General features: G+C 37.4%; 1 protein-coding gene across 3 annotated transcripts in view; it reads left to right on the plus strand.

The window, feature by feature from the left end:
- Nucleotides 1–19,158, plus strand: part of SEMA6D (semaphorin 6D) — a 583,866-nt gene that overhangs the window by 402,526 nt on the left and 162,182 nt on the right. For all 3 annotated transcript variants that reach the window (XM_050797148.1, XM_050797161.1, XM_050797150.1), the window contains one exon: nt 6,983–7,014. The gene's annotated coding sequence lies outside the window, so the exon portion shown is untranslated. The remainder of the gene's footprint in view (nt 1–6,982; nt 7,015–19,158) is intronic.

Consider the following 19,158-nt stretch of genomic DNA (forward strand, 5'->3'; position numbering starts at 1 on the left):
CCCCATCTCCAACACTGGGGATTACAATTTCACAGGAAATTTGGGTGGGGACACAGATCCAAACCGTATCAAGTGTCATCACAGTTGACAATGCCTGAGGTAGTTTTAATTCATCAGTGCATAGACAACATAATTCCCATCTCCTGTGCAGCAAGAGGGGCAGATGCTATCAAGGCTTAAACACTATGAAAGATAATATTTGTTTATCTACAGAACTGAAATCACTATTATAGAACTCATTATTCTCATCTTCCCTAGGTACAAACAAATTTCTTGCTTTAAGAAGAGAAAGTTCATTTCTTTTGCCCTGGTCCCAGGTTTGGTTGGTTTTCTTGTCCTCCTCCTTTTCCTTTGTGTCCTTTTCTTTTTGCTCTTTAAAGGCCAGTAGTTATTCTGAAAATGATTTCTTATTTCTGAAATTAGCATACCCATCACCTTACTAACAACTAAGTCACCTCCATGTGTGTTTCTCAGGGACACCTGCAGGTAAATTGTAAGCAGGTAGTTCATGACAATCATTATATCACTGAGAGAATTTGCAGGAGACATTCAGTTATTTATGCTAAATCAGCCATTATTGGGTACCTATCAGATACTCACACTCACTGTTCCAGGACCTATACTTCAGGATATGAACTTCCCAGAACAGAGTAGGCATTGAATGTTTATTAAGTAAGTGGCAGTACCCGCTTCCAAGAAGCTCCCACTCTAATGAGGGAGGTGGACCTTTACACAGAAAAGTATAATTTATAGTTTGAAGAGTACTCTAGAATAGTTAGAAATAACCAAAATGGGAGCACAAGGAAGGAAGTAACCAAGTTTGGGAAGATTGAGAAAGGCCCCACAGAAATAGTGTTTGGAGTAGATTTTGAAGGAGGAGCAGATATTTGTCAGGTGAAAAGGCTGGAAGAATGGTGTCTGAGGGTATGTGTGTATTTGTTTGTAGAGGAGTTTGAACACAGGCATTCCAAGCAAGGGTAATGGTACATGTAAAGGCACGGAGGCTGAAGTGGTGTGGTGGATCCTGGAAACAGTGTTCAGTTTTGCTGGAATCTGGGAGATATCCAGGTGAGGGGCTAATTGAGAAGAAAGATAGGTTCCAGATGTTGAAAGACCCTGTGATCTTCATTGCAGAGTTTTGGGCTTTTCCAATAGGAATCAAATGATGGTCCAGTAAAAAAGAGACAAAAATCACATTTATTTTAAAAATCAACTTTTCACCATTGAGGTTAATGTCAGCTGTAGGGTTGTTATATATGGCCTTTATTGTATTGAGGTACATTCCTTCCATACCTAGTTTGTTGAGAGTTTTTATTATGAAAGCAAGTTGAATTTTTCATCAAATGCTTTTTCTGCATCTGATGAGATGAGCATATGGTTTTTGTCCTTCATTTTGCTAATATGATATTTCACATCTATAGATTCACATATGTTGAACCATCCTTGCATCCCTAGGATAAATTCTACTTGATCATGGTGAATCATACTTTTAATATGCTGTTGAATTCAGTTTACTAGTATTCTTGTTGTTGTTGAGGATGTTTTGAATCGATACTCATCAGGGATATTGGCCTGTAATTTTCTTTTATTGTAATGTCCTTGTCTGGCTTTGGTATCAGAGTAATGCTGGCCTCATGAAAAGAGTTCCAAAGTACTCCTTTTTCTTTAATTTTTAGGGAACACTTGAGAAAAATTGGTATTAGTTATTCTTTAAATGTTTGTTAGAATTCACCCATGAAGTCATCAAGTCCTGGGCTTTTCTTTGACGAGAGAAAATTTTATTATTGATTCCATCTCCTTATTATTCATATTTTTAGATTTTAAATGTTTTCTTGATTCAGTGTTGGTAAATTGTATGTGTCTATGGTGTGCCCATTTCTTCTAGTTATCCAATTTATGAGCATATAATTCTGAAGATCAGGAACAACACAAAGATGCCCACTTTAACCACTTCTATTCAATATAATATAATATTAGAGGTCCTTGCCAGAGTAATTGAGCAAGAGAAATAAATAAAAGGCATCTAAGTAAGAAAGAAAGTGGTGAAATTGTTGCTGTTTGCTGACATGATCTTATGTATAGAAAACCCTAAACACCCTATCAAAAAAAAACTGTTGGAACTGAAAAACAAATACAGTAAAGTTGCAGGATACAAAATCAACAAACAAAAAGCAGTAGTATTTCTATACACTAACAACAAATTATCCACAACAGAAATTTAAAAATTTTATTCACAATAGCTACAAAAACTAAAATACCTAGGAATACATTTAACCAAAGAGATGAAAGATCTCTACAATGAAAACTATAAAACATTGATAAAAGAAATTGGAGAAGACACAAATACATGGAAATATATTCTGTCTGCATGTCTTGGAAAAATTAATATTGCCAAAATGTGCATACTACTCAAAGCAGTATACAGATTTGAAGCAATTACTATAAATATTGCAATGCCATTTTTTCACAGAAATAGAAAATAAAATCTTAAAATTTATATGGTATTGCAAAGACACCAAATAACCAAAGCAAACTTGAGCAGGAAAAACAAAGCTGGAGGCATCACACTATTTGACTTTAAACTATATTACAAAGCTATAGTACATAGAATAACATTATACTGGCATAAAAATAGACACAACCAATAGAACAGAATAGTGAACCCAGAAATGAACTCACACATCAATGATCTATTAATTTTTAACAAAAGTGCCAAGAACATAATCGGTAAGGGACAGTGGCTTTAATAAAGAGTGTTGGGAAAACTGGATATCCACATGCAAAAGAATGAAATTAGACCCATATCTCTCTCCACATACAAAAATAAAATCAAAATGGTTTAAGGGCTCAAATGTAAGTTCTGAAACTGTAAAACTAACTAGAAGAAAACGTAGGAGAAGAAAACTACACAACATTGGTTTGGGCAATTATTTTTTTAATTTGACCCAAAAAGCTCAAGAAAACAAAACAAAAAATAGACAAAAGGCATTACATCAGACTAAAAATCTTCTCCATAGCAAGAAAACAACAGAGTGAAGAGAAAACCTACAGGTTAAGAGAAAATATTTGCAAGCAATACCTCTGAGAAGGGGTTAATATCCAAAATATGTAAGAACTCAAAAACTCAATAGCAAAAAAATAAATAACTCAATTTAAAAATGGGCAACAGATATATGAAAAAATGCTCAACATCAGTAATCATTAGGGAAATGATGAGATTATTACTTCCCACCTGTCATAATGGCTATTATTAAAAAAACGATGCAAGATAACAAATATTGGTAAGGATGGGAGAAAAGAAAATCTTTGTACACTGCTGGTGAAAATGTAAATGAGTACAGCCGTTATGGAAAACTGTGTGGAGATTCCTCAAAAAACTAAAAGCAAAACAACAATATGGTCCAGCAATTCCACTACTGGGTAGGTAGTCTAGGACTTAAAATTAGTATTTTGAAGAGATAGCTACACTCTCATGTTCATTACAGCATTATTTACAGTGTCCAAGATGTGGAAATAACTTAAGTATCAACCCAGGGATGAATGGATAAAGAAAAAGGGAAATATATACACAATGGAATACTACACAGCCTTAATAATGAAGAAAATCTGTTTTTTGAGGCAACATGAGTGAACCTAGAGGACGTTATGTTAAGTGAAACAGACCAAGAACGTAAGGAGAACAATTACATGTTCTCACTTATATATGGAGTCTAAAATAATAAAATACATAGAAGCAAAGAGTAGATTAGTGATTACTGGAGGCTGGGGGTGGGGAGTTTGGGGAATGAGAAAGATGTCGGTCAAAGGGCAGAAAGTTGCAGTTAGACAGCAGGAATAAATGATAACTATTTAAGTTGATGGATATGAAATTAGCTTGTTTCAATCATTCCACATCATTCGTGTGTGTGTGTGTGTGTATATATGTTTATATATATATATATAAAATATATAAAATAACATCACTGTGTACCCCCATAATTCTATGCAATTATAGTGTGTCAAAAAATAAAATTAAATTTAAAAAACTAAGTTTAAAAAAGATCACTCTGTTCAGTGTTTCCTAGGGTAAATAACTTTTTAAAATGATGGATGAAATAAAGGTAACATTTTTCTTTATTTCAAAAGAACTCTGAATTTATAATGTTGTGCACTAAGAATCTCTAAAAGGAGATTATACTGTAAAGCATCCAGCATCACCACCTCTTTGTTCCAAAACCAGGAAATCTCAAGGGGTGATAATATTGTGTTCACTTCCATTTATGCAAACTGTATGTCTATTGGAAAAGGCCATTCCACACTCAAGGACTTCATGTCACATATTTGGGCACTTCAGTGCCTTCAAAATATTAATATAATTGGAGGTTGAAAGGTTCGTGCTGTCCCAAGCAAAGCATGAAGTGTTTCATGAATTGGTGGAAAATTAGGACCAGCAGGATGTCATGTGTCCATTTCAGTGTTTTGGTTCTAGGGAAATCCAAGACAGTACATGATTGATTAGGATTAATTGTATTTACTTACATAGTTCTCTTTGTGGATGTTTTCATATGAGCTGGGAAAGCACAAAAATTAAGCAGACACCTTTGAATTATTCAAGCTGATGGTTGAAATAGCCCATTAATATTTCAGATCACCCCCCTGTACAAAATAATTCCTACGTTAGTTCATCTCTCTGCATTAAAGCATCTGCACCTGAAAAAATTAAAAAGCTTGGGCTACATTTTTAAAAAGTCTTTCCAGCTATAAGTGGTAAGGATTCTATTACTTACTTAAACAGTATATGAGGGCCCCATTAATTAGAGTGTATATCACCTAAGCTTTCTCCCTTTTTCAGTAATTGACAGATCACCAAGGCAAATAATGCTTAAGGCAGATCAGATATCTGTTTGGAAACGATAAAGAAAAACAATAGCAAATAATAAACAGATTTTACTTATATATTAAATACTGGTTTTCTCAGATTTAAATATTTATTGAGTATGTATTCTGAGATAAGATAGCGGCTTAAAACACCTTTACACTCAAGGCTTGGCACTTAGCACAGCCTGACGTCACTTTTCATGTCATCCTAAGTCTGTTTCCAAAAATGTGGTCGTGAGACCACCTACCAAATCATACTCGCTGGAAAAGCTTATCGATGAACATTCCTGGGTGCTAATCCTCTAGGGACGCAGATTTCATAGAGCAGGCTAGAGCTCAGGAATCTGCGTTGTTAACAAACTCCCCAACAGAATCTCATGCACACACATTTAAATACCACTTCCTCCAAGATGTAAATCACTGTGCTGGGAGTATAGCCAAATAAATAGTAGACGAGGGTCTGAGGTAACATCAGAGTAACAGGAGATTAATACCTCTGCGTTCTGGTAGCTCCCCTCACTTCATTCTAACCAATGGCAAGGAGGTCGCTGCTCCTCTGTTTCACCCCTTGTCTTGTCTGAAAGGTAAACAAACTTCGCCTAAGAAAAGCCTCTTCCAGAAAGTAGTTTCACCAACAAGTGGGGGAAGGGAGCAACAGAGAGGTTGGAGATCTAATGGGGAAAGATCTGCCTTAAGCTTTTTTTTTTTTTTCTCAAAAAGTAGATGGAGTTTGGAGAAACAAAGGTGATTCCAGGGTTCACTGTATAAACTATCCAAATGGATTTAGAGATAATACGAGTACATTTGGAGCTAAGGCAAAGATCCAGTACACATAGGATAACTCAATACAACTAAAAACACAGTCATTTGATTTTTAATGAATGCAAAAATTTTAATATGCTTCCAGACCTTGTTTTTCTTTTTTCTATTTTCTTCTATTTTTGAAGTTCTCTGTATTCTTGAATGTGGACTTTTTTCTTTTATAAATCCAGTCCACTAATGCATACAAAGCTCTTTTTCTGCCCTAAGGCTAAGAACATTCCAGGTGAACTAATCAATCAATTTTTGCCCATTAAGAAAGAGCACTAAAATAAAAAGAATCCTAACCTTTTGATGGATCTGCTAGTTGTTTGCTAAATACTTTCTTTTTTTAGTGGCGAAACACCAAGAGGAGAAGCAGACTTTCACCTTAAGGAGAGGAAGAGCTTCCAGTTCCCAGGGAATTTGTAGCATTTGGGGAATTTGTACCATTTGGGGAATTTTTTTTTCAAATCCTGGAGTATTGGTCAACCATAGCATCACTTGGTGATAGTGGTTCTATTTTTAGTTAAGTCTTTCTAGCCCAAGTTGGAACATGTGCATATTTAAAATGTAGAATAAATGCTTTTGCAAAACAAACTGAGAACCAGGCGTGGTGTCTGGCTTAACTGAATACCTAACTCAGCAATAGATTTTGCACAGTGTTGTTCAAAGTATCTTCCTTAAATTTTCAGATTCTTTGCCTTATATTATAGAATTGATGGAGTAACTGATTTATTTTGTAGGATCTGAAACTCCCAACTTGTTATTTCCAGGTTCTGAGTGTTATACGACTGAACCTATTGGTAATATGTGTTGTTCCAGCCTAATGGTTAAATGAGAGAAGTTCATGAAGAAAAATGAGATATGATGTTGCATTTCATGAAACAGCTGTCTCAGCCCAAAGAAATGTTTCTCTTATCTGTAGAAGAAGATAAAATAAGACATAGCTGACCAGAGATCTTCCAGTTTTAAAAGTTTAACAACAACAACAGCAACAACAACAAAAAAAAAAACAGATGTTTCACAAGCACAGTGTCTAGCCTACCATGGTGTTTTACTCTGGTCTTCTGGTGGATGCTTTTCCTCAGCTGAACATATTCCTAACTAATAGTGGAAATCAATAGAGAAATTGGATTCAGGTTAGAATCCAACTTAGCTGAAGCCATTATTACTTCAAGCAAGAGATACATAAAATTAGAGAATGACAATCTGATTTACTAAATTAATAAGCACACCACAACTATGTTTAACTCAGTATTGTGGTTTTAAAGGTCAGAAGTAATAGAAAAAATCAATCCATTTCTCTCTTCTTTTCTTTTTTCAGGTTTTTGACCAGACAAGCCAACCTTTTTCAAGGTAAACAACATTATACCATTCTCCAATTTGTTGGCAAAATCCAGCAAATTGTTATTGGTTTTAGATAAGTTTTTGCTGTATGTCATGAGTGAGACATTCAAATGGTGCTCAGAATTAGAGTTTACTGGTGATGTTAGTGATGTGAGCATGCTATGAATATTGCTTGACTAAGTACTGGACTTAACAGAAATTGAGAGAGAGAGAATGAGAGAGACAGCGTGTATGTGTGTATCTTTTTCTTGCCCAGTCAGCCCTTTTATGATACAGCAGACTCTTTGTCTCTGATGTTCAAAGACAGAAGAAGGTTTCTTTGTGAGCAGCTGTGGCAAGGCCTTGCACCTCTCCAAAGCCTATTTTGGAAGAATTAGAAAGCCAAGTGCCCCCAGCACAGCCCTAACCTTTCAGCTTTGGTGAGGCCTTCCTGTCCAACTCCAGCAGGAGAGTATTCGCCAAGTTGTTTAACTCTCCAGGAGTATCTGTAAAAATTAGCAATTGAAGATGTGCTAATCATATTAAATAACATAATAGAGATCCTTTTTTATTTCATTAGAAAATCAGAATGCATCTGATGTGCACCATCTGGTTTGTGAATACAGGAATAAGTTTTCAAAAGGGCACATTTCCAAGTTCTATGTTTCATATGCTTCAGAAGGAAAAACCTGTAAGCAGCTCTATTTTTAATGAGAGCAACGCTAAAGCTAATAAGGTTGGGGTGGATTTGTAGTATGTGCCTTTTCTCCTAAACTACATGTGTTTGCAATACATTTGGCAGACGTGTCCTGTTGAGAGGCTGGGCTTCCAATTGAAAATTTTAAAGTTCTCCATGTGTTAATTGGAAAATAGAGAAAGCTATCATTGTAGTAGAGCATCTGGCTTCCTAGGTATTAATTATGGGTCCATCTACTCATAAAGACTAGTATTTTAAAGTTAACTCCTGTTATTTCCTATGTTAATTCTAGAGACTATAAGTTTTCAGATCATGGAAAAAGTCAAGTTAAACTTCATTATGTATTGTATGCTTTTTAAAAATGTCTTTTACATGCAGTCACTGTACATAATAAGCAGAAACAAAATAATAATAAAATATCAGATTTACTATTGCTACCCCCATACTGAGTTCTTAAAATATATTTTTTATTTAAACAAAAATATAGTTCTGGAATGTAGTCATCTTACTCTATGAAACAGAAACATATTTGGATCACAAACCTGCTTTAGAGGAGTAATTCCTTCAGTTTCTTCCATAATTTTTACAAGTCTATACAGTAACAAACAGGATTTGTGAGGCAATATAATGTTCTTCTTAACCTCTGAGTAATTGGAGGCATCATCTGTATGTATTCCACAAGTCCAGCTCATGCTGATGAAGGAAGTATAATTACATTACAGGCAATCTCATCTAAGGTAATTACAATTGTCACCGTCAATCCAATTAAACAGGATAACTAACTCTACTGAGTCAGAAGCACCATAAAGCTTTCTGATTAAATCCAGGCTTTGGGATAAGGATGTGATTAGAATTTTGAGAATTTTCATTTGCTAAAATACTGTTGCGTATACAAATAGATAACAATGTTGGGAGAGGGGATTGGTGGGGAGAGATTGGATATAGATAGGCTTTGGTTTTTTTTTTTTTTTCATTTACTGGTCAATTTCTTATTTCTAAGCCAGAAATCACTGTAGATTCTCAGCATCAAACTTCAGGCCACACAACATCATTATGGAAAGGTTACCCCAGCATCATAACATCCTAATGCTCTACTGTTCCCATCTGGCCTCTCGTCCTGAATCAAGCCTGGATCTCATTATTCCTTCAGAGACCTTTCATCTTGTTCCAGTTGTAACGATGCAAAACACCATCTCCTGAGCTCCAGCCCTGCCTTTGCAGGATGGAGGAAGTTGGCTCAAATAACAGTCCCTTACCCCTGAAACTCTTGCACTGGTTTGCACAGGGTCAGTGTGGGAGGTAACGTGGAACATCACTAAGAATTACAGAGGTATAATGACAAGTGGATAGGATGCACTTCTCAAAGATTTCATCTCTGTCTCTATAGTCCAGGCAAGAGGATAAGCTTTGGATAACAGAACTCAGAGAATGAGAAGTGGGAACGCTACTGGGCACTGTGACTAAGACTGATAAAGGGCCCAAGTGAGATGGCATATGCTTTCATTACATGATACACTATGTGAAGATACTGGTGTTTTCTTTATGGTTTTTCATATATAAAGAGATATAGGAGATAAACTTCTTCATCAGGGGGTAGGAGGGGAGAATTTACAATCTGATGTCAATGGCTCCCTTAGTCACCACTCACCACTCAGCATCATCTCTCAGAAGCCCACACCCTGGCTTTTCTGTCCTGTAGCTGGGACCTTCTGCCTGTCTCCATTTCTTCTTATGTGTTTTTCATTCTTCACACACTCCTTGCCACTCGTGGTTGCCTTTTCTCTTTGTCCCTATAGGAACTTCCAATCCTGCTTTAGAACTTACCTCCTTCAGGAAAGCAAATGTCACTGAAGTGTGGGAGTGGAGTGGAGAAAAGACTAGGTAGGAAGAGAGCCGAGCTCAATTTTATATTCCACGACTAACTGGTTCTGACTTTCTCAACAAGTCACCAAAGCTAGCTGAGTCCGAGTTCCTCATCTGTAATATGAAGATGTTACCATCTGTCCCGCCAACCCCATTTTACTTAATTTCATTGTGAGTGTCTAAGGTGAAGTTATGAATGTGCAAAAAGTCCCTTGTACTTTATAAATTCCTTACAAATTTCAGGGAATATATATAATTATTATTATTATTAAGTCCCCTCCCTCTCACCCCAATTACTTCCTTTTGTTGACTCCTGCAGCTCTTACAATTTAAATGGTACTTCTTAAAATGCCCTCTTTTATTTCCTGGTATGTTGTTTCTGTTCTTTCTGTTTCCTTTTGAGCGTCTAAGAACCTAAAGGCTGGCACTATGTTGCTTACTTCTTTTCTGTTTTTCCTAACATTTAATTTATTTTCTGACCCCCTGAGATAGAGTGATTTGTCGAGGCATTGTATTGTGTTTATACCCTCTTTTGTTTTCCTCCCACGATTGCAAGCATACAGCCCAACTTAGTCTTGAAGAAGTCAGGCTGCAGCATCAGATAATGAGCATAGAAAGGCCCAGGTAGGAACCAGAGGCAGAGGCCCAGTGTGATGCTCTTGGCAATGACTAAGACCAAGGCCTGACCCTGGGAGATGGAGAGGAGGCAGTCTCATAGTGCCTGAGATTGAGTTTCTTATCTTTCTGATAGGACAGAGATCAAAAACCAAATTAATTTGACTTTAAAAAATAAAGAAAAGACACATTCCTTGCACATCCAAGTTTGTGGACTAAAACTTTACTTAAAGAAAGTCCTTAACACATAATTGTTATTACAGGATGCAATTCCTAAAAAGATTCTAGAATATATCCGGTCAGATAAACTTAAGAGAAAAATAGAGCCAGGAAAGTCTTGAGCTATTTCTTTTCTTAGGGGTAGAAGTGGGTATCCTTCCGCTACTTATTTAAAGAAAACTAAACAGGGATATGCTAATAGCTTCAATTAAAATTGTGGAAGAAATAGTCCAGGAGACATCTTGAAACTTGAAACCCTATGAGATTGAATTAACTATTTTAAATATTCAGAATTTTCATTAACATACAATATATGTTATAGTTACAATATTTGTTATGTTTGAAATTCAGAGCGTAATTTGTTAGATTCTTTCTCTTTTAAAACTCTAGGATCCATCCTTGGTGGATTTTATGACAAGGCCTTTAAAATGGAGTGGCTATAAGGAATTATTCACTGTAATAGTTTGCTGGAGTGCAGTGGTGCGATCTCAGCTCACTGCAAGCTCCGCCACCCGGATTCATGCCATTCTCCTGCCTCAGCCTCCCGAGTAGCTGGGACTACAGGTGCCCACCACCACCATGCCTGGCTAATTTTTTGTTTGTTTGTTTGTTTGTTTGTATTTTTAGTAGAGACAAGGTTTCACTGTGTTAGCCAGGATGGTCTCGATCTCCTGACCTCGCGATCTGCCTGCCTCAGCCTCCCAAAGTGCTGGGATTACAGGCATGAGCCACTGCGCCTGGCCTCACTGTAATAGTTATCTACTGCTGTGTAACCAATATCCCTGAAATTTTACAGCTTAAAACAAGCATGTGCTGTCTCACATACTTTCTGAGGGTCAGGAATCTGAGAGCGGTTTTGTGCAAGGTCTCTCAGGAGGCGAATCTAAGATGTTGGTACCTCAGCCATCTGAATGCAGGGCTGGGAGTGCAGGGTCCACTTCCCCAAGGGCTCATTAACATGGCTGTTGGCAGAGCCCTCTGCTTCTCATTAACTATTACTAGGAGGTTCAATTCCTTACATGTTCGCCTCTCCATAGGCCACTTGAGTGTCCTCAAGACGTGGCATCAGATTTCTTCCACAATGAGTGATCTGAGACAGAGAGAAAGGATCAGATAGGAAAAGAGAACAAGCAATAAATCCAAAAGGCTTTTACAAACACCAGCCAGCTCAGACACCAACTGGGTGTCCAACAATTCTATTCAATTCTGATACCAATTCCCAGAGTTAGTGCAGACACCCTGGGTCAAGGGCTTAATCCCATAAGACTGCTCCTACTTCAGATGCCAACTGCCAATGGAATGTCTAGGCTACCTTTCAGGGAACAACACCTCCCTGACTCAGACATTTCCCTGACCACATCCCCGATCCCCACCAGGCAGCCCAGGATCAGTAATTTGCTAGAATTACTCACAGAACTCAGGAAAGCACTCTACTTGCTATTACAGGTTTATTATAAAGGATACAATTCAGGAACAGCCAAATGGAAGAGATTCACAGAAGGTATGGGGGTTGGGGGCTTCTATGCACTCTCCATGTGCAGCTCCACGTGTTTACCAACCCGGAAGCTCTTCCAAACTGCCATTGTTTAGGGGCTTTTATGGAGGTTTTATTAAATAAGCGCAATTAATTACATCACTGACCATTCATGAGTAACTCAATTTCTAATCCCTTTTCCCTCCCTGGAGGTTGGGGGTTGGGGCTGAAAGTTTCAAGCTTCTAATCAAGGCTTGGTCTTCCTGATGACCTGCCTCCATCCTGAAGCTATCTAGAGGCCTGCTAAGAGTTACCTCATTAGAGCACATATGCTCCTATCACCCTACTACTTTTTTTTATAGAGAGGGGTGGTGCAGGGTAGATTTAATTTACATAGTAGCGACTCAGGGCCCAGTTAGAGCTGGCAGAGTTGGGGAATCTATAACCCTAAATGGCATCCCTCCTCCCCTTCCCCCTTGGAGACCAGTCCTCAAAACACTTGAATGGGGCTCTCTGGGTTGTACAGAAGATAGTCCAGTTGAAAACAGAGAGAGATCTGAGTATAAAGCTGTCCCCAAGTCAGGGGAAGTCCAGGCCTGGAGATAGTTCTCTGTGTGGTGGTCCAGGGGTTTGAGGGAACAGGGGTTCCCAGGGCTTTAGGAGTTCCGTGCCAGGCACTGTGGACAAAGATAGAATGTCTTTCTTATTATATCACAAAGCCCCAGTACCTTTTATGACCTAGCTTCAGAAGTGACATGCCATCACTTCTGCTGTATTATCTTGGTCACAAAGACCAATTATGATACAATGTAGGCGGGAACTGCATAAGGACTTGAATGCCAAGAGGCAGGAATCATTGGAGCCCATGTTGGAGGCTGGCTGCACATCCACCATGATTTTTCTTCCTTTATCTACAGATGTTTCAAGGAAATTTGGTGTCCCCTTGAATGTGGTTTGAATATGCTCATAATGTGATTCCTTGGCTAAATGATGATATGTTATCTATTTACATTACTAAACTCTTGGTGGCCCTTGCACATGTGAGCTGTTGAAACAAAAACTTGCTTGAAATTCTCACAGGAATTCTCAAGGCCTGAAAATGGTATATGTGTCCCATTCAAACTGGCAATGGAGAGCTGCCTGGCCCAAACCACAGAACCTGGGCTGCACTAACATTCCTGCTGCTGAATTGTGCCATGACCTCCGATTTCCCATCCTTAAAACCCAAGAATCAAGGGAGATGATCTACATTGAACCTTCTTGTGCCAAATTAGAAACTAGCCTAAGAAGGCTCAGATAAAATTGTTTGATAATTATGATAAGGACCTCATCAGATACCTTTTGGTGAAGGTGAGATCAAGGGTCTAGGAACATGTTTAGCTGATTTGTAGAACTTACATTTCTTTTTAAAAAGGAGTTTATTAAAATCATATATAACTTCCCCAGTCAGTCACCACATACTCTAATTGACCCATAAAATGTTATTTCCGGCATGACACTTTATAATTGACCAATATGGTTAGATCACAGATCATATAACTAACAAGCAACCTTAGAAATTTCCTACTTTCTCAATTTATGGATAGACAAATGGAGGTTCATCAAGATTAATGACTGTCTCCAGTAACAAAGCAAGCTAGTGGCGGCAGCAGCGTGTAACTCAGAACGTCTGGATCCTTGTCCCTTTCCACTTGCCTACTATACCAAGCAGTTGGTGTGTATTTCCTCTATCATGCTAGGTAAATATCTACTTATCTTTTATTTAAAACAAACAAACACACAGTTTGAGAAGGAGAGCATTATTGGCTTGAAGGGAAAAGTGCCAGTGTGTCTAAGAAAATATTTTCATTTAACAGTACAGGCCTAATGAAGATGCAGTCCTCTGCTTTATCAATCTTGCAAATGTGTAACCTTGTTCTTATGAGAAGAAGCTGCTTTGGAGAACCGTGAAATATGGGCTTGTAGCCCATTTACATTGTACTCTGTGACATGTGAGGTATTGATGAAGCATTGGAAGGAGTACACTGGCCTTTCTTTAAAGAGAGAGAAGCTGGTGGAAGATAAGTGATAATTCTGCAGACAGGCAAAAGGCCTAGGGAGAGGATGCCAGGAGTATGCTGGGCTTCTGCCAAACGTTTCTCTGGCCACTTTGTTTTCCTGTCATTTCTCTTTGTCTTATCCCTTTCAAAGGTTTTTGCACTGTCTGTTATAACTGTGGTCATAATTTGACCTAAGAGAGTGCTGTATATTCTCCACCCTCAAGATTATTATTTAAAATGTTTCCAGCTTACATGTAAACAAAGACCGTTCTTTTTGCAGTCACGATAATATTATTATGGGATGGTTTGTTTGTGTGCTGAGTGGGAGTAGACTTGAATTTTCTGCCATTTCCTTAAAGGAACATGATGATAATTTACTTACTTAGATGATTTAAAAGATATAAAAATATTTAATCCATAGATTACTGATTCATGAACTTCTCTACCTCCTCCTCTGTCACTGGCAATTCTATTTTCTAGATTAACCTCAATGTACTATTAATGACCAAAAACTAGACTAATTACATATACTGGGGATGATCTTACTTTCAGAGGAATTTTCATCTGTAGACTTCAACAATAGAAAATGAGCTTCCTCCTTACCTCTTTTGGTGAGGAGAAAACAGTTATACAATACTTGATTTGCTAGATTTTCATTAAAATTGCAAAGTTACCAACTATTATCCGGTGGAGGATAGCTACTTTTCTTGCTTTTCCTCATTATTCCCTTCATAATTTATCTTCCTGGTTAAATAGCAGTTTCAAGAACTCATAAGCATCAAATCGCCTCCTATATTTGGGTATGAACATATATATGTCATTACTTATAAAAGTATATTATGCGTAAATCATGTATGTATATATAATCCTTATATAATATTTTCTCTGGATCCAAATTCAATAATAATTCAATCTCCTTCTGCCCAAAATCCGTATTTTATTCATCTGAAGTATATATATTTAAATCATACTTTCAGCACCTTGTTTCTGGTACAATTAAATGAACATTTGTAATGTTGAATCCTTTTACCTTTGCATGTCATTGTAACCTCCAATAATTTCCTACAGGACCAAACTATAAATTATATAAAAATAAGCATTAACACATTTTACTCAAAGAATTGTTACAGAACACTCTGCTTTTGTCTAGCCTGTGTTCATATATTTGATTCTGGTTCATACATTTATAGAAAACATTATAGGTGAGAATGTGATGCATTCTTCCTGTATTCATTGAACTTACATAAACACTCGATGCAATGGCTTAATGTTGTATCATGAATTTTCACTGACTGTCAGACTTGGGACATTTAAGCGGCCACATTAGTTGTGCCATAACACAGATTGTGTCACAAATAGAAGAATGGAGTAGCCATAGGGTTTCTGGCTGTAACTTTTGCATGTATGGTTACCATTGTAGCCCATTACGTAGATCTTAATAAAAACATTTGTAAATGAAATAAGAAGATACAGAGGGAAGGAGATGTGTGTATACCATTCTACAGTGGAAAAACCATGTTGGGATATATATTTGGGGCAGTATTCACTAGTTTATTGTGACCAGCATGTTCCTACATGTTTGGAGCTTGATGTAATGTACAAATATGAGTCTACAAGTTTAAAAGCAGAAAACAGAAGACTTTTCAGAGGCTGATTTTTTCTTCCTATTTAGGTATGTATTTGCTTAACTTGCCCCTCAGTTGAGGAGCAACTCCCTTAAACTTTTGAAGGTACATATATGCAGGTCTTAATTGACCCCAAAGGAGGCCTTTGAACTTCACTGCTTCTAAAACGTATTTAAAATTTAAGTCTTTCTGCACTAAAATAGCATATATATGTGACGTGTAAATCAAAAGGCTTACTAAATCTTTATCCCCGTAACCCAATTAACCTGGATTTATCCCCTACTTGCTCATGCAGGAAGTCCATGACTGTAAATGTGCCCCTCTCCAAGTCCTGCTAGGCGTTCCCAGGTGATATCGCATGTGTACTCAGAAGCAATTTTCTCAGCACGTGCATTTACTTTACTTGAGGCTCCACCAGGAAGGACACCCTCTCCCACTGCCTGCCACTGCCCCTGCAGCTTCAGCAGCCCTGCTGCCTTTTGCAGCATCCATTAGGCACTGCATGTGTGCTCTGTTCTACCTAATGACCCTGTCTTTCTTCCTGCTGGATCCAGCCTGGTCATTATCTCCTGGTGGCTGCTTTGAAGATATCCAGACTGTCCAGCAGCCTGCAATAGAGTAAGGAGAATTGGTTTCTTCTGTGTTTAAAGAGGGGTCCTAAGGAAGTATTTCTTGACTCTCAGTGAGTTACACAGTTTAACACAAAAGTTCTGTTTTTGCTTCTAGCCCTTTCTTCCTCCAGGACCTAGCCACGTTTCACTATACAGGCCATAGGCTGACTTCCTACTCTTCACCAGTGCCTAGGAAACGTATTTAAGCAAGATTATCTCTGCTGGCTCTCTCTTCCATTGGGGTGGGTTCTTCGCAGAAAGTTAATTAGTGCCACAGCCTAACCCTATTAGACTTCTACTGAGCCACCACATAAGATCGACACACATGCCCAGCTTTATTTGAATTCCAACAGTGGATTCACCTTTAACCACATCTCCTCATCCTCAAGAAAAACTCTGGGCTCTATTTGAATACATTGTGTGATGATACCTTAATACCTGTGTGATGAAAAGTTGCAGACATGTCTAAACCTTAATGATGAAGAATAACAGGCTGAAGCTCAGGCAAACGCCCCCGCCACCATGTGTACATTTATCATTTTTCACTCTTTTGAAGAAATCACTTTCATCATCTGCTTCCTTCCTAGTTATATCTCACTATTACAGAGTATAATAATTTATTCTTGGTACCATTTTTCTTCCAAACTCTTAATATAAGTAGCAATACTCTATGCTGAAATATTAAAAAAAGAAATTTTCCCGGCACTTACGTGTTTTTCCACTGCTGAAAATATAGTTAATAAGCTACAGAAATGCCCAACATGGTTGTTTCCAAAGTAGAGAGCAGAATGAAAGAAAGCAGGACAGGAAAGGAAACAGATACTCCGATAGCTCATTTCAAAGTGGATTAAGTTATTTAAGGAATGACTATGTGTTATATGGCAGTTAAAAAGATTTTAAAACATGTAGATATGCTCAGAGCATATGTCTTTATATGGCAAATGGCACACAGATGACTGAGACTTTATCGTCATTCCTAATGTAAGTAGCACCTAGTAGTGAGAACATATGAAATCCCAGCCTAAGGAGGCAACACAAAGGCACCTGAGTCAAGGTTGCACATAATTGATTAGCCTACCCACTACCACCTTCCTACACACACACACACTCTCTCACAGACATGCATGCACACAAGCACACACAAACATGTAGGAGTCTAGGACTTAGTTGCAGAATCTGTGCTACCGATACCAGTCTTTACATTTGTCTACATTTCAGCTCCAAGATACCTTGCCTTTTTTATACCCTAGTTGTGTAATAGTGATTGAGTGATGACAACATGCTATCATATGTATTAAAAGATTTTCCAATACATTTTTTAAAAGTGGGAAAATAGTCAAAATTTTGTAAGATTTGGGAAAATACTCAAGCCAAAACATTAAGTGAAAAACCAGATTATAGCACTTTGCAAACAATATAATGAACGTGTGTGTGTGTGTTTATATGTACAAAGTGCACAAAATATACTTATCAGTAGGCTGACGTAATTACAGGGAATGTTTCTTGTAGATTTTTCTAGAAGGTCCATATTTTCTTTAATTTGGTAAAGAAAAAATGGGGCCTTGTATAGAAACATAAATCTTAGAACAATGTTTACAGATAGTTAAGACATAAAGGATTAGTGCAAATGTCACAGTCCTGGAGCACTAGAATTAAATAGCATTAAATAGTTTCTAAGGAAGGAAAGCTCATCCCATAAGAGCCACTAAAGTGAAAGTTAATAAATCAACGTCAAAAGTTATGTTTTCAGAGAGACTGTGGTTTTGATTAAGCTGAAGCAAAGTGGCCACACTGAAGTGGAGCCAGTGCACGATGGAAAATACATGTAAGAACTGCTTAACAGTGGCATTGAGAAAAAGGTGCAGAAATAAAGATGCCAGGTGAAAATAGAGTGTGAGGGAATGAAGGAGAAATGAATAAGAACAGAAAGGAGAGATGTGAGTTTCTGCTCCTTGGCTTTATCCTGAGTTTAGATAATCATGTCTATGAAGTGGAATTAGTTGGCTAGGAGTTGAAGCTGATGGGTAGGCACAGGAATGGTTGTTCTGGAGAGAACGATATAGTCTCCAGAGTATAAATTTCGTAACAAAAACAATGCCCTTTATGCTACCCCTGAGGCCATACCATTGTCCATTTGCATGTTTGGATTTGTAATTGGCTCCTTAAAAGAACTGAACCTGCAGTTTGGTGACCAACCTAAGGGCTCATGGTGACTAAGACAGAACTTCCTACTGAGAAAATAAGCAATTTTGAGAACGAAATACAAATACAATGCAATCATCAGTCCCTTGCCTACCTAAACAGAAGAAATTCAATATATTTCTTCCTTTGGGGCAAAATTAACACAGTAAATGATTACATTAGAGAGTAATGCTGTTAAAAATTGGTGAAGTGTAAGAAGCTCTTACCCAAAATGATGCCATGAGGGGTAAGCTTGTAGATACCACATGCTCCTTTTCATAGTTATTACTTGTTTTCTCTAATTTCCTGGATTTCTACTGTGGTTCTCACTGTTTCTAGTGGTCTCCAAACCCTTCTCATTTGTCGCTTGCATTATGTCTGGGCTTAGAAAATGTTTGTGTCAGAGAGCAAGGGCTCAAGGAACTTTCTTGTGAATGCAGGGCATGGGCTTTAACACTCAGACTTTTATGAAGATGATTTTGACAACTCAAAGGCCTTGTTTATTTTTTATTGTTTTATTTTTTTGGTGTCTGGAATGTTGAGATTGACAAATAGGTGAGTTCTTATAAATTAAGTGATATCAAACCATTGTTCTCTTGGCAACTTGCTATAAATCTGCAAATTTTACAACTTATTTTCTAGATCTTGTAGTTACAAACACATTAACAATGCTAATATAGAATTTAAAGTGTAGAACACATTTCAGAATGTTGTCAGTGTTTTTATGAAAAATATAATGTCGGTGAATTTTAAACTCTATGGAGCCTACCACTACACTTTATTTTTCCATTATTTTTGAGATAAAGAATACCTCTGATTATTCTAAAATCTAAGGAAGTTCAAATACGTA

The sequence above is a fragment of the Macaca thibetana genome, chromosome 7 (assembly GCF_024542745.1).
Source record: "Macaca thibetana thibetana isolate TM-01 chromosome 7, ASM2454274v1, whole genome shotgun sequence".
Classification (NCBI taxonomy): domain Eukaryota; kingdom Metazoa; phylum Chordata; class Mammalia; order Primates; family Cercopithecidae; genus Macaca; species Macaca thibetana.